This window comes from Triturus cristatus, chromosome 11 (genome assembly GCF_964204655.1).
Source record: "Triturus cristatus chromosome 11, aTriCri1.1, whole genome shotgun sequence".
Taxonomy (NCBI): Eukaryota; Metazoa; Chordata; class Amphibia; order Caudata; family Salamandridae; genus Triturus; species Triturus cristatus.
Genome location: NC_140594.1, coordinates 1,089,704,143 through 1,089,717,021, shown reverse-complemented (window position 1 = coordinate 1,089,717,021; position 12,879 = coordinate 1,089,704,143).

Genomic DNA, 12,879 nt, shown 5'->3' with positions numbered 1-12,879 from the left:
GCGAACCTCGAGGCTAGCCAGGAAGAGATGAAGCGCTGGTATGACCAGAATGCTATGCTGGTCGAGTTTCAGCCGGGCCAACAAGTCTGGGTCATGGCCCCGGTGAAACCCTGCGCCCTCCAAGATAAATGGACTGGACCCTTCAAGGTGGTCGAGCGGAAGAGCCAAGTCACCTATCTCGTCGATGTGCAGTCCCCGCGGAACCCCCCCCGGGTTCTCCACGTGAACCGCCTCAAACCCCACTTTGTAAGGACGGAGTTGAGTTTACTCCTGGCCACCGACTATGGGGCCGAAGAAGACACCGAGCCCCTTCCAGACCCCCTGGGGGCGAAAGAGACCGATGGTTCCGTGGAGGGGGTGAGACTATCAACCGCCCTCACAGCCCAACAGTTCGACGACTGCCGCCAGCTACTAAGGCAGTTCGTGGACCTCTTCTCCCTAACCCCTGGGGTCACCAACTGGTGTGTCCACGACGTGAACACCGGCGACAGCCCGCCCTTGAGACACCGGGCCTACCGGGTCCCTGATCGGGTCCGAACCTGCATCCAGACCGAGGTAGCAAAGATGCTGGCTCTTGGGGTGATTGAACCCTCTGACAGCCCCTGGGCCAGCCCGGTAGTCCTGGTTCCGAAAGCGACTACCCCGGGTATCGCCCCCGAGCTGAGGTTTTGCGTGGACTACCGAGGACTCAATGCGGTCACCCGAGCAGACGCTCACCCTATCCCCCGTGCAGACGAGCTCATTGACCGCCTCGGGCCGCTCGCTACCTCAGCACCTTCGACCTAACCTGTGGACACTGGCAGATTGCCCTCACCGAGGGAGCCAAGGAGCGCTCCGCCTTCTCCACCCCGGATGGGCACTACCGCTTTAGGGTGATGCCGTTTGGAATGAAGAATGCCCCGGCCACCTTCCAGCGGCTGGTGAACCGGGTCCTGTCCGGACTAGAGGGGTTCAGCGCGGCATACCTCGACTATATAGCGGTATTCAGCTCCCAATGGACCGAGCACCTCCAGCACCTCCGACAAGTCCTGCTGGCTCTGCGCCAGGCCGGCCTCACCATCAAAGCCAGCAAATGTCAAATTGGGCACGGCTCCGTAACCTATCTGGGGCACCAGGTGGGAAGCGGACAGGTCGCCCCCCTCCAGCCAAAGATCGACGCCATCTTGTCCTGGGAACCCCCCACGACCCAAACGGAAGTCCGGGCCTTCCTGGGCCTCACCGGTTACTACCGGAGGTTTATTAAGAACTATGGCAGCATTGCGGGCCCCCTCACAGAGCTGACCTCCAAAAGACACCCCAAGAAGGTACAATGGACTCCCCCCTGCCAGAAAGCGTTCGACGCCCTAAAAGCCGCTATGTGTACGGCTCCAGTGCTTAAAGCCCCCGACTACGCCCAGGAGTTTGTGGTCCAGACGGACGCCTCGGAACACGGCATCGGGGCAGTCCTCTCACAGTTCGATGACAAAGGCAAAGATCAGCCCATAGCCTTCATCAGCCGAAGGTTGCTGCCCCGAGAGCAGCGGTGGAGCACTATTGAAAGAGAGACCTTCGCAGTAGTCTGGGCCCTCAAAAAGCTACGGCCCTACCTGTTCGGAACACACTTCCGAGTGCAAACCAATCACCGACCCTTGCAGTGGTTGATGCAGATGCGAGGGGAAAACCCCAAGCTGCTTTGCTGGTCCATCTCCCTCCAGGGGATGGATTTTACTGTGGAACATCGCCCCGGGATGGACCACGCCAACGTGGATGGCCTGTCCCGATTCTTCCGCTTCAGCGAGGAGAACCCCCAAGTGGATGGGTAGTTCTCCCCGCCTTTCAGCTGGGGGGGGCATGTGTGAGACCGGCCTCGTGGCGTGGGCCCTCCAGACCAGCCAGCTACCCTGCAACCGCACCGATCCTCGATGTCACAGACTTCCGGCCCCCATGGCCCAACATCCCGAGGGCCGGCCAGACCCCCTACACGCATGCTCAGCCGAGGGAGAGCGAAACCCCCCAAATCAGACCGAGAGGCGCCGACCCTGTCACACCTCTGGTCTCTTCCCCGAGGGAGGTTTCGATCGACCACCAGGCCCCCGGTGAGCGGCCGCCTCGCCTGCTGGGTGTCTGGAGTCCCTCCCAGACTCACCTGAACAGATCAAAGGGCCGAGCGACAGGAAGTCCCGACACACCGCCCCCAGGCACCAGACCCCTCTCCGCGAGGACTCTGGACTTCAAAGAGGAGGGGAAGTATAACAAGGGGTGCTGAAGGGATGGGAGACAGAGAAGACCTGGACTGATGAGAGCCTGCTGACCTGTTCGCGGCTCGATCGCTCCCCGAACGGAAGAACTCTGAACCATCTGAGCCCTGCTGACGCTGTCGCGGCTCCCCGAACTCTGAACCATCTGAGCCCTGCTGACGCTGTCGCGGCTCCCCGAACTCTGAACCATCTGAGCCCTGCTGACGCTGTCGCGGCTCCCCGAACTCTGAACCATCTGAGCCCTGCTGACGCCGTCGCGGCTCCCCGAACTACGAACCTCCGGTGCCTGCTGAGTGACTCGCGGCCCGCTCCTCCAAGAGAATCGGCAGAGATCGCCGAAAGAAGCAACATCCCCTCAGCTCGAGGATTGAGAGCTGTGCGCCGGATACTCCGCAGAGACACTGATTCAAAGACTGTCCCGCTACCCCTTACCCCTCATCGCGAGATCGCTGCCGCTTGTGGCACTAATTCTGCACCTGCCTTCCGGATCATAAAGATCCCTGACAACCAACGATAAAGTCTATTATCTTGTAAAGTACTCCTGTGTGGTGTCCCTCTATCCGAAGAAAGTGAGTGCAGCGTGTGCGATCCTAGGTATGAGACCCTTCCAGGAAGGGCCTCCCCGCTCTTGCTCGGCCTAACTCTGGGAAAGGTGGGCCTCCGGGTGGTCGGGACGTATTCCGCAACCTCCCCGGGAACCGCCTTCCAACAATCACTTAGCGAAGACTGAGTGCTGATAATGGATACACACAGCCCATCATCTTAAGAGTAAGCCTGGGCAAAGCACTACGCTACACTCGGGTAGTTTGCGAAGTTTGCGCAACTTCGCACTACGTGAATTGCACGTAGCACAGTGCAAACACGCGTAGTGTAGCGTTGCGTAGTGCAGCGGTAATTTTTTGCTTGCTCGCGGTCCTCAACGTCAAGTTGGCGACTGCGAGCAAGCAAAATGACATCCTGGCGAGACTTTTTCCTCGTTCGCAATCAGCAACATCAAGTTGGCGCTCGCGAGCGTGGAAAATAAACCTCCCGGCGATATTCTCAACGCGGGGAGGTCAGGTTTCTCATTGCGAGTGGTCGCGTATGCTCGCGACCGCTCGCGATGAGAAACTACCAGTCCGCGTTGAGAAAGCTGCAGCTCGAGGAAAAATCTACTCGAGTGGCAGAAAACTACAGCTCGCACTGTGCAAGATGCCATTTTCAATGATTGCACAGTGCCGGATGCTTGTCCGCATTGTGCAATCATTGAAAACGGCATCTTGCACAGTGCGAACAGGGTACTACGCAGTTCGCGAAGTGCTACGCGTAGCTCACGTAGTGCAAAGTGCACTTTGTGCAGCTACGCATAGCGCTATTTCGCGAACTAAGCCCAGGGTTAAGAGTTCGATTGCAACCAATGTGCACTCAATCCTGCCCCCTTGTGAGTTGCACCCCATATTTTATGAGTTATAACTTCTGCAGCCACCATAGCGCTTTGAGATCTAAAGTGCAACATAGGTCTAATCGACTAAGCAGTCGCCAACATGCTGTGCTTTTAAAGAGAATGTGCCAAAAGATTCCAGCTTCCTCATCATGTCCTCATGAAAGCGCCAACAAAAGGACTCCCTGAATGGTGCAACGGACATGAAGCAGCCGCTGCGATCAGAAATAAACACTGTGAACGTTGTTCAGTTTCACTGTAACATTTCCTTAATGTTCCTTAAGTCACAAAACAGTAATACTAAAAGCATCTCAAAATAAAGGAACACAAACATCGAGTTTGTGGAAAGAGAAAGCACGTTGAGGCAGCGATGGAAGATACATTTAAGGTGGGCGTGATATTGCCTGACGGAGAGGCACCCACTGGGAGAATCCCGAACGCTTGTAAGCGCGAAGGCGGGGGGAGGGGCGGAGGCAGGGAGCAAGCAAGAGGAAAGACAGATGGCGCTGAAGGTTGGTGGTTCGCGCTTGCACGCTCACGTGAACGCAAGCTTGTCGCCAGCCAGCAGCACTTTGAAAACTCACCTACTAAAGTCTCTCCGAGCAGCGCATGCGCGCTGACTCAGCGAGACCTAAAAAGTGCTATGACGCACCCAGCGTTGGCCACTTCATAGCCTCTTTTTTCCCCTTCCGATGACTGTCCTCTTCCCCTCCCGTTGTCCACTTCTACCTGATTGACAAAGCCAATAGTATGCCCATAAGCAAGTTTTGCGTTGCTAATGCTTATTACATTGTTTCACTGCTTTGTACCCTCGGTTTCCCCTGACTCAAACTTTGGTGCTGGGGCACTGAATAAGAAGAGTGTCTGTTAGTACTTCTAGCTGCAGCATTGCCAAATTGTCCCATTTCGAGTTTGGAGGCAGAGAGTGAAATAAAACAGCCAGTGTGGCATCCCATGCGCTGAATATACCAGAATGGGAGTTATAGAACAGAAGTACAGTTTTATTAAATCTTCTGTTAATTATGTGGCATGGAGTGGAATCTGCCTGAAGGTAATCCCTTGAAAGTAATTATGTTCAAAGAGAGTGTTAACAAATCTAGTGGAATGCCTTGTAAGGGAGTGCCAGGTCATGGAATGTTATCTTCTGTAATGGAGTAAAAGCTGGTGGACACTAGTGCAATACCGTGCCATGCAATTACCCGTCTTGGCATTGAATCTCAAAGAGTGGAATGCAAAAATCTCTGACCTGAATGTTGAGGAAAGCCTTGCGGTGTATTCTGCTGGAACAGAATATAATCAGATGTTTTCAAACAAAAGAGCATTTCTAGGATGAAATGAGGAGACATTTTACCTGATGGCAAGCAGAGGAAATTAATATCACTAAAGTAAGATTTTTTTTGTAAAGGAATGCTGTAGACAACAAAGTGCTGGAGTGGAATTTGAGGAATGCCATTGTCTGGATTCTGCTAGAAGGAAATACCATTGCATGGAATTTTAAACCATTAAGTCGAATTGACCGGGGCAGAGCGTGTAATGTGCGGAGCGTGGATAGCGATCAGACCCTCAGAGGCCTTCAGGGTGCTTAGTGATGTCACAGAAATGAGATGGGGCCCCTTTGAGGAATGCCTATTGCTTGCTAAACCAGTCCTTCTGAAGTTCTACTGCACCATCTATTCATGAAGGATTCCCTCCAGTGAGTGACGTCATCGCAGATCTTAAACTTGCCAGACTTCTTCAAACAAAGGCACATTCTGGAATCTGAGTTGGTGATCGCTGACTTTACAAGCCCAGGTAGTGAGAAGTGATCACTTCATATCTACAAGCTAGCTTAGTGTAAATCGTATTCATGAATTTTATTGACGTCTTTGGTAAGTTGGTGCAATCGAGAATTGGGTAAGGTTGCTACTGCATTGATTGTGTGAAGTACACAAAAAAGGAACCCAGACACTCGGTTGGGCTGCTATCAGGAAAAAGTGGTGAGGCAGCGCGGGGGCCCAAAAAATTTACATAAAACTTGCCCCCCGGCTCTTCAGCTCCCGACGATGTACAAACTTGGTTGGTCCACGGCACACTCTTCATGAAGGATTTTCAGGACGTACCCGCAAGATAAACGTAAATATAAAGAATCAACTTAGAGTAAATTGTGTAGCCGGAAGTTATCCTGCTGATTGGGTTTGGATCAGCCGTAGGAACCAATGTCGAACACCTCGGCCTGGAAATTAATAAAACATCTCCTCTAGATATAAAGCATTGGTATGTTTAATCAAAAAGTGACAGAGAGTTGTTTTAGTGTAATTATTAAGATTGTGAGGAAGGGTCTGGTGAACCCGTGCCACTCTAAGAATAATCAATGTTGTGGATTTGGGGATTTGGGCGGAGATGCACCCACTGGGAGAAACCCGAACGCTTGTAAGCGCGAAGGCGGGTGGAGGGGTGGAGGCAGGGAGCAAGCAAGAGGAAAGACAGATGGCGCTGAAGGCTGGCGGTTCGCGCGTGCACTCTCGCGTGAACGCAAGCTTGTCGCCAGCCAGCAGCACTTTGAAAACTCACCTACTAAAGTCTCTACGAGCAGTGCATGCGCGCTGACTCAGCGAGACCTAAAAACAAGTGGGCTCCTTGGTTTAATGATGATAAAAAGGCTCATCATTAAACCTCAGGGAGGCATTTGGAAGCCACATGGAGGAAAAAATATGAGGAGTGTGCCAAAACATTCTACAAGAAACACCTGAGTGATTACTATTGGCCCATTCCTTTGGCCAAATGTTGCTTTTGACACAGCACAATCAACCCTAGTGTCATCAAACCCCTTAGAGAACAGGCTACACAGCCTTCCAGCTGGCATGCAACAACATAGTAAGTTTCTTCCAAAAGAAAATCCCCACTGTGTGCAGAGAAGCATGATGGCGACTTATGAGCCACATGCTCATTGAAAGCATTTCACTTTAGACCAAAGTTACTTTACCTTTCCTCTTCCATTTCAGGCCCATAATGCATGCACACAGGGGCTGCTAAGAAGAGACAATATGTCAGACCACCCCAATGACCCATTGCTGGGCTGGCTATTATGTGCTTTCTTTTAGCATTTTTTGAACTGATATTAAATCTCAACTTTTGACTCATATGTGGGGAACTACTACATTCAAGCTAAGGTAACCAGCACACTCCATTTTATTATTCACACAATTTAAAGCCCTGGGCTAGTGACTGCCAGGCCAATGCCTTTGGGGCAATGTAGTCTTTGTTTGCTTCCATTAAAAGAACTAGACTATCATAACAGATAACAATGATTTATAGATGAAATGTTGATGACTGGAATCTCTGTCTGTGATGATATGGAATGAAGTAGGTATGCTGCTTCAGTCACTCAGTCACCAAACCATGCACCATCACCTTCTCTATTAATTTCCTTTTTCTACTCCTGACCCCCAGCCAAAGGCAAGTTAACAGAGATAGTGGTTGTGTCCCAGCTCCAGGATCATCTGGACAAGAATGCGCTGTTGCACACATATGAGCCCTGGTTTGATATGGCCCGTAGAACTGAGAATGACTGTCAACATGGTTGTAATACTAGGCCTGTTCAAAGCTGTCAGTGGTGTAGACCTTGACATCCTGCCTGAGATGCTTGCTATGATAGTGGAGATCCAGCGACTGGATATTTTTTTTGTTTAGCTTTCCTACTCAATAGGCGACCATGGTCAAATAGAGCCATATCGACTTTGGGTCAAGCATTCTGGACTGTGAGGCACTAGAAGAATCGCAGCTATCACTGTGACTTTTCAATAGCTACTTCAGATCTCTCTTGGTAAAGTCATTTGTGAAAGTGGCATTTTTCTAAAAGTATGATGGCCTTCCATCATTAGATGATTTTCAGGCTTCTGATTCAGTTTTTAACTCTCTTCTTCACACTATAAATAGATCTGTAAATCTAGTTCAGTGAGTTTTGATTATCAACAAGAAGAATATGGACATAAAAGAATATTGAGGGACAAGATATTGAAAGGTAACCGCATATAGGGAATTATAGATTTACTATTCCTAACTACATACCTTAGTAGGTATACATATGTATGTAGAGTTAGGTACAGAAAATCTACACTTACTTACCTGTTGTTAAATCTGTCAGTCTTAGGGTGGTCTTCCCCAAAATGTTGCCTTCATCCTCCGCATTTTGCTGATCTAGTTTTTGCTTGCATTAGAACTGTGCACTTTACCACTGCTGATAAGTGTTAAAGTGCATGTGCTCACTCCTTACAACATGGTAACATTGGTCTATCCCCAATTGGCCTATTTAGTTTACTTATAAGTCCCTAGTGAAGTGGTACTACATGTACCCAGGGTCTTTAAATGTGATACTACTAGTAGGCCTGCAGCACTGATTGTGCCACTCACTTAGGCAACCCTTTAAAACATGTCTCAGGCCTGCCATTACAGCCAGTGTGTGCAGTTTTTAAGCTACCTTTTCGACCTTCCAAAATAAACCTTTTGCCAGGCCTAAACCTTCCTTTTTAATACATGTAAGTCACCCCTAGGGTAGGCCTGGTCAGCTTAGAGTTCAGGGTGTAGTGTATTTAAAAAGTAGGACATGTATTTTTAAATTTTACATATCCAGGTAGTGATAAACTCTTACATTCGTTTTTCACTACAGCAAAGTCCACCTCTCCCATAGACTAACATGGGAGTTACCTTATTACATTTAATAAGTTGCAATTTTTAAATCGGGGCAGGTAGGCAGTTCATGTTTGGTATCTTTGGAATTGTAATGAAAAATCCTAACTTATGGTGAAGTCGGATTTTTAATTACAGTTATGAAAATGCCACTATTAGAAAGTTGGGATTTTCCTGCCTTAGTAATTTAGTCCCTGCAGCCTGTCTCTGGGACACATGACTAGGTGTAGTTGGCAGTTGGGCTTTGTGAATTCCTCCTAGATAGTCACACATAATCTTGAACTTAGGTGTGCCTGGAAGGCCATCACTGACAGGATGAGAGGGAGGAGCTGGGCTCAGCCCCACTTACACTTGACAAGGCTGTGTCCAGCTGCCACACAAAGGGCTGTATACCCCCTGTAGTTAGTCAGGAACCAGGACAGGGAAGGCAGAATGCCTGTGGCCTTCAAAGGGAATTTCTAGAAGCTTCTCCCACCTTCCAGAGGAAGCATACAAGGTAGAAATATTGGACCTCAGACACCACCTCTACAGTACACTTCTGAACCTGTGGATACTCTGCCAGGTAGAATAACTGCTGTGCTGCTGAACGTCTTCAACTCAGCTGAACTGCTGCCCTGCTGAACTACTGCCTTGATGGACTGTTGCTTTGCTGTGCTGAACTGCTGACTGCTGCCCTCTTGCCTTGGAGAGAAGGACTGGATCTGCATCTCTTGAACCTAGAACCCAAGAGTGACTCCAAGAGCTGAATGACTGGCCTCCTGAGCAGAAGCCTTCAGGACACAACAGGCTTACGACAACCGTGCATCTGCACCGGAATTCTCCCATCTGTGAATCTACCCTGCCAAGTGTTGCCACCCTAGTTCTGGACCCTTGGAAGTTAGCTTAAGGTGCTCTGCCAGCCTCTGTGGATCCAGCGAAACCGATGGATTTCCTCTGCTGCATGGTGTAATCCTGAACAGAACTGATGCATCGCTTCTGCTGCGTGGACAGAACCTTCACAAAGACCTGCATCGCATTCCAGCCCTTTGCTGCATCGGACTGCCACATCCTGACCCATCATCTACACAGGCCTTCCCATCGCTTGTCGACCGCAGCCTCAATGAGGATGCAGCCTTCCAGGTCTTCAGAACTGAAGCATTACTCCAACTGTGTGACGCTTCCTTGATACCGGACTTCGCAACCCAAGCCCTCGTTGATGGGATCTTTGAAGACGTTGCAGGACCTTCCACCACAGCCTCGCTGCATCTCAGAACCAACACATCACTTTGGCTGCGTGACGCATCTTTGACAAGGGTTCTCGCAACGCTCCATAAGCCTATGGCCGGCCCATGCGCCATCGCTGTCGGCCTGAACTTGTGACTTAGTCCTGGTCTGCCGAGACCAGATATCCACAGTTGGTGCTTTACGCCTTTTGGGTGCTGATTTTACTAATATATTTTAAATAGAATATGTGTTGTTCTATTGATTGGATTTTTGTCATTTTGGTCTTGTTTTATTTATGATAAAGTACTGTGTTTTTCTAAATCTGGTGTGGGGTCCTTTTGTGGTGTTTTCACCATCTTACTGTTTGAAGTGTTGCACCAATACTTCATACATTGCCTCTGAGTTACGCCTGACTGCTCTGTGCCAAGCTACTCGAGGGTTGAGCATCACTTAATTTAGGGTTTGCTTGTGACATCACCCTGAGGAGAATTGTATTTGCTGCTTGAGAAGGGTTAGACCTCCCTTAACCAGTTACCCAATTTCTTACACCTGTCGATATTTTCTTTTGTATTCTGTCCTCGATATTTAGTACCCCCAATAGTCTGACTGATATTCCTTTGTTCCTCTTCCTGAGAGTCATTCTCACCTCTCTCCTGGAGGGCAGAAGGTTGTTTCAAAGACAGCTCTACCAGTCTTCAGCGACAGACTAAGAGAGATGCTTTACACTACCACACTTGTGGTGGCACAATCAGTGCAGCAGTCCACAAGAGACACTTAACTTACAGGCCATGGGTACCCCTGGGACTATACACTAGGGATTAATAAGAATGGTAACTTATGCCATTTAAACATATACTTTTAAGAGTTAGAGCACAGACATTAAGGCCTGGTAAGCAGAGCAAGTGCATTACAGATCCATTACACCATTACCTAATAGTCAAAAAGTGGGGGCAAAAAAGCAGGGGTGAACCTGTAAAAAGCCATTTCCTCACTGTCAGTTTAAGGCTGGTTCACAGCAGCCCAACAGAAATGCAACATTCAAAACAACATAGGAACAGCTAAACCATACAAACACAAAATGGTTTGTGATGCACCTCCCTCTAGGTAAAGACACGGGTTCTTACGTTATATCCCTCCTGCGTTTAAACAAAACAATGAGCCCTAGGCTCTCACAGTGTGCAACGCCACTGCCCCTGCCGTTCCTAAGGGGCGGTTAGATTAACCAACATACACTTTGCGAATGTATTCTTGCTTGCAAATTTAAATCCAAAGGAAAAAAGTCGTCCGGCTTATTCCACTATGGACTCTCAGTTTAATTCCCGCCTCCATTGAGGTGTATGCTGGCCGAGACAAAGTGTGTCCACTATGCCTATTAGACTATTTTGTCATGCGAAAGTCCAACTTCGACGACAGTACAATGTAAAAAGGCTGATGTGCGAAAGTAACGCGGTCCCGGACTTTGAAGTGTGAAACATTTTCAGTGCTCAAAAGCCGGATGACTTTTTTCCTTTGGATTTAAATTTGCAAGCAACAATACATTCGCCTTGATGAAGTTCTTCTAATAGAACAAAGCGCGTTGGCTGTTTGGTGTATATCTCTCAATTGAAAAGAAGAATAAAGAACTTTGAACATTATTAATATTGGACGGACATTCGCAAAGTAATTTATCTATGGACATTGGGACTGTGTGGTGCAACCTACAGTTGGCAAAGCAGAAATGCAACATTGCCTAGGACCAGTGTGAAAAGGCCTGGCACTGGTGCAGTTCACCATGGACAGATGATCCTTCTAAAGGAGACATACTGTGCCTTGCTCGTGGTGCTGACATTTCTTGTTTGGAAAGCTGCAAAAAGTTGCAGGTATACAATAATCTCGGCAAACCTCTGACGTCCATTGCTGACTAATGCATACTCACAGACATGGACACTGGTCGATTCACCAGGATAACAGAAGTAACATCACCCAGACTCTGACTCTACAGTTCAGTGCTTAATTTGAGCTGGTAGTTTCTGGTGCTAGGCACCGGTACTTAATTGTCAGCACCAGCACTTATGACAGTCTGCCACATGATGGTGATATCTGCCTAATTTAGGGGTGAGCACAACAACAGCTGTTTGTAAATTGAATATACATTCACAATGGCTAATGCCTGCCACTCAAACAATTCTTATAGATTTGGAGGTCTAGAATAGTTGAACTGTCACATTTGTAAAAGTGTGATGTTTAGTAGTTGTGTTGATTCTTTAAATGGCAGCGCTGGCAGGGGCAATGGATGGTGCAAGCTGCAGTGTTCTCCTGACGAGGGCCCTGGCAGTTATATTCTTACAAATAAAGCTCTGCTGCAGATAAAGTTCATAGCTTGACCCCTTTACTTCCCTTAGTCCTTCAACCGCCTCTTATGCACAGAGACTGAGAATGGGCAAGGAAAGGATAATGAATGCAAACCGGAGATAGTAAACAAGCTTCTAAGTGTCATGTCTACGTTTTTTTTTAATCTTGTTAGTTTTAAGACCAGGGTAATAAAAGGCAAAGTGAAATGGCTTTGAATCATGCAGCAGGTGCAGTGGTATGTAAAAACAAAAGGGAGTGAACCCACTAGCCAAGAGACAGGGTACAGGAAGTACAGCTAAAGAGAAACTCTCTTGGACCTGATTGGATTTACCACATATAATTCATTCCCACTCAATTCTTTTAGGATCAAACCAATCTTCAAGGATCTCATATACACCCAGAATATGGGCACCAACAAACAACTACAAGCACATTGGTGAACAACTCAAAAGGATCTATAAAAATTCAATTTTATTAAAAAGATTGTTTCTGGAAACATAAAAATACAATGATGTGATAAGAAGTCACAGTTAAAAGTCACAAATTACAGTACACAAGAGATAGTGAGGTATGTGAATAACATTCAAATCTTCATATAATGGTTATTTCATAAGAATCATTCTTTTTCAACAAAGTCCAACAATCGATATTGAGATTGGATATGGAAAGTTCTATGAATATAACCCAAATGAACAAAAAAGGGCATCAACACGTTTCGGTGGCAATAGATTATTCAGAAACCACCTTCATCAGGACTAGAATGTCTATTTTCTGGTTCAAATTTGCGTAACCTAGTTAAAACACAAACATAAGCATAGAATCACAATCATGTAATAATACATCAATTAAAAGAATCTTATATCTAATCCAAAAATCAGATCATTATAAAAGCATGACTTATCCACAAAATGGAATAGATACATGCACAATGTGATTGTACAATTGTTGATGGGGTCCACAAATTAATCAGTACTACCATTCACATAAACACTTATACCAACACTCATACTAGCAGTCAAACTC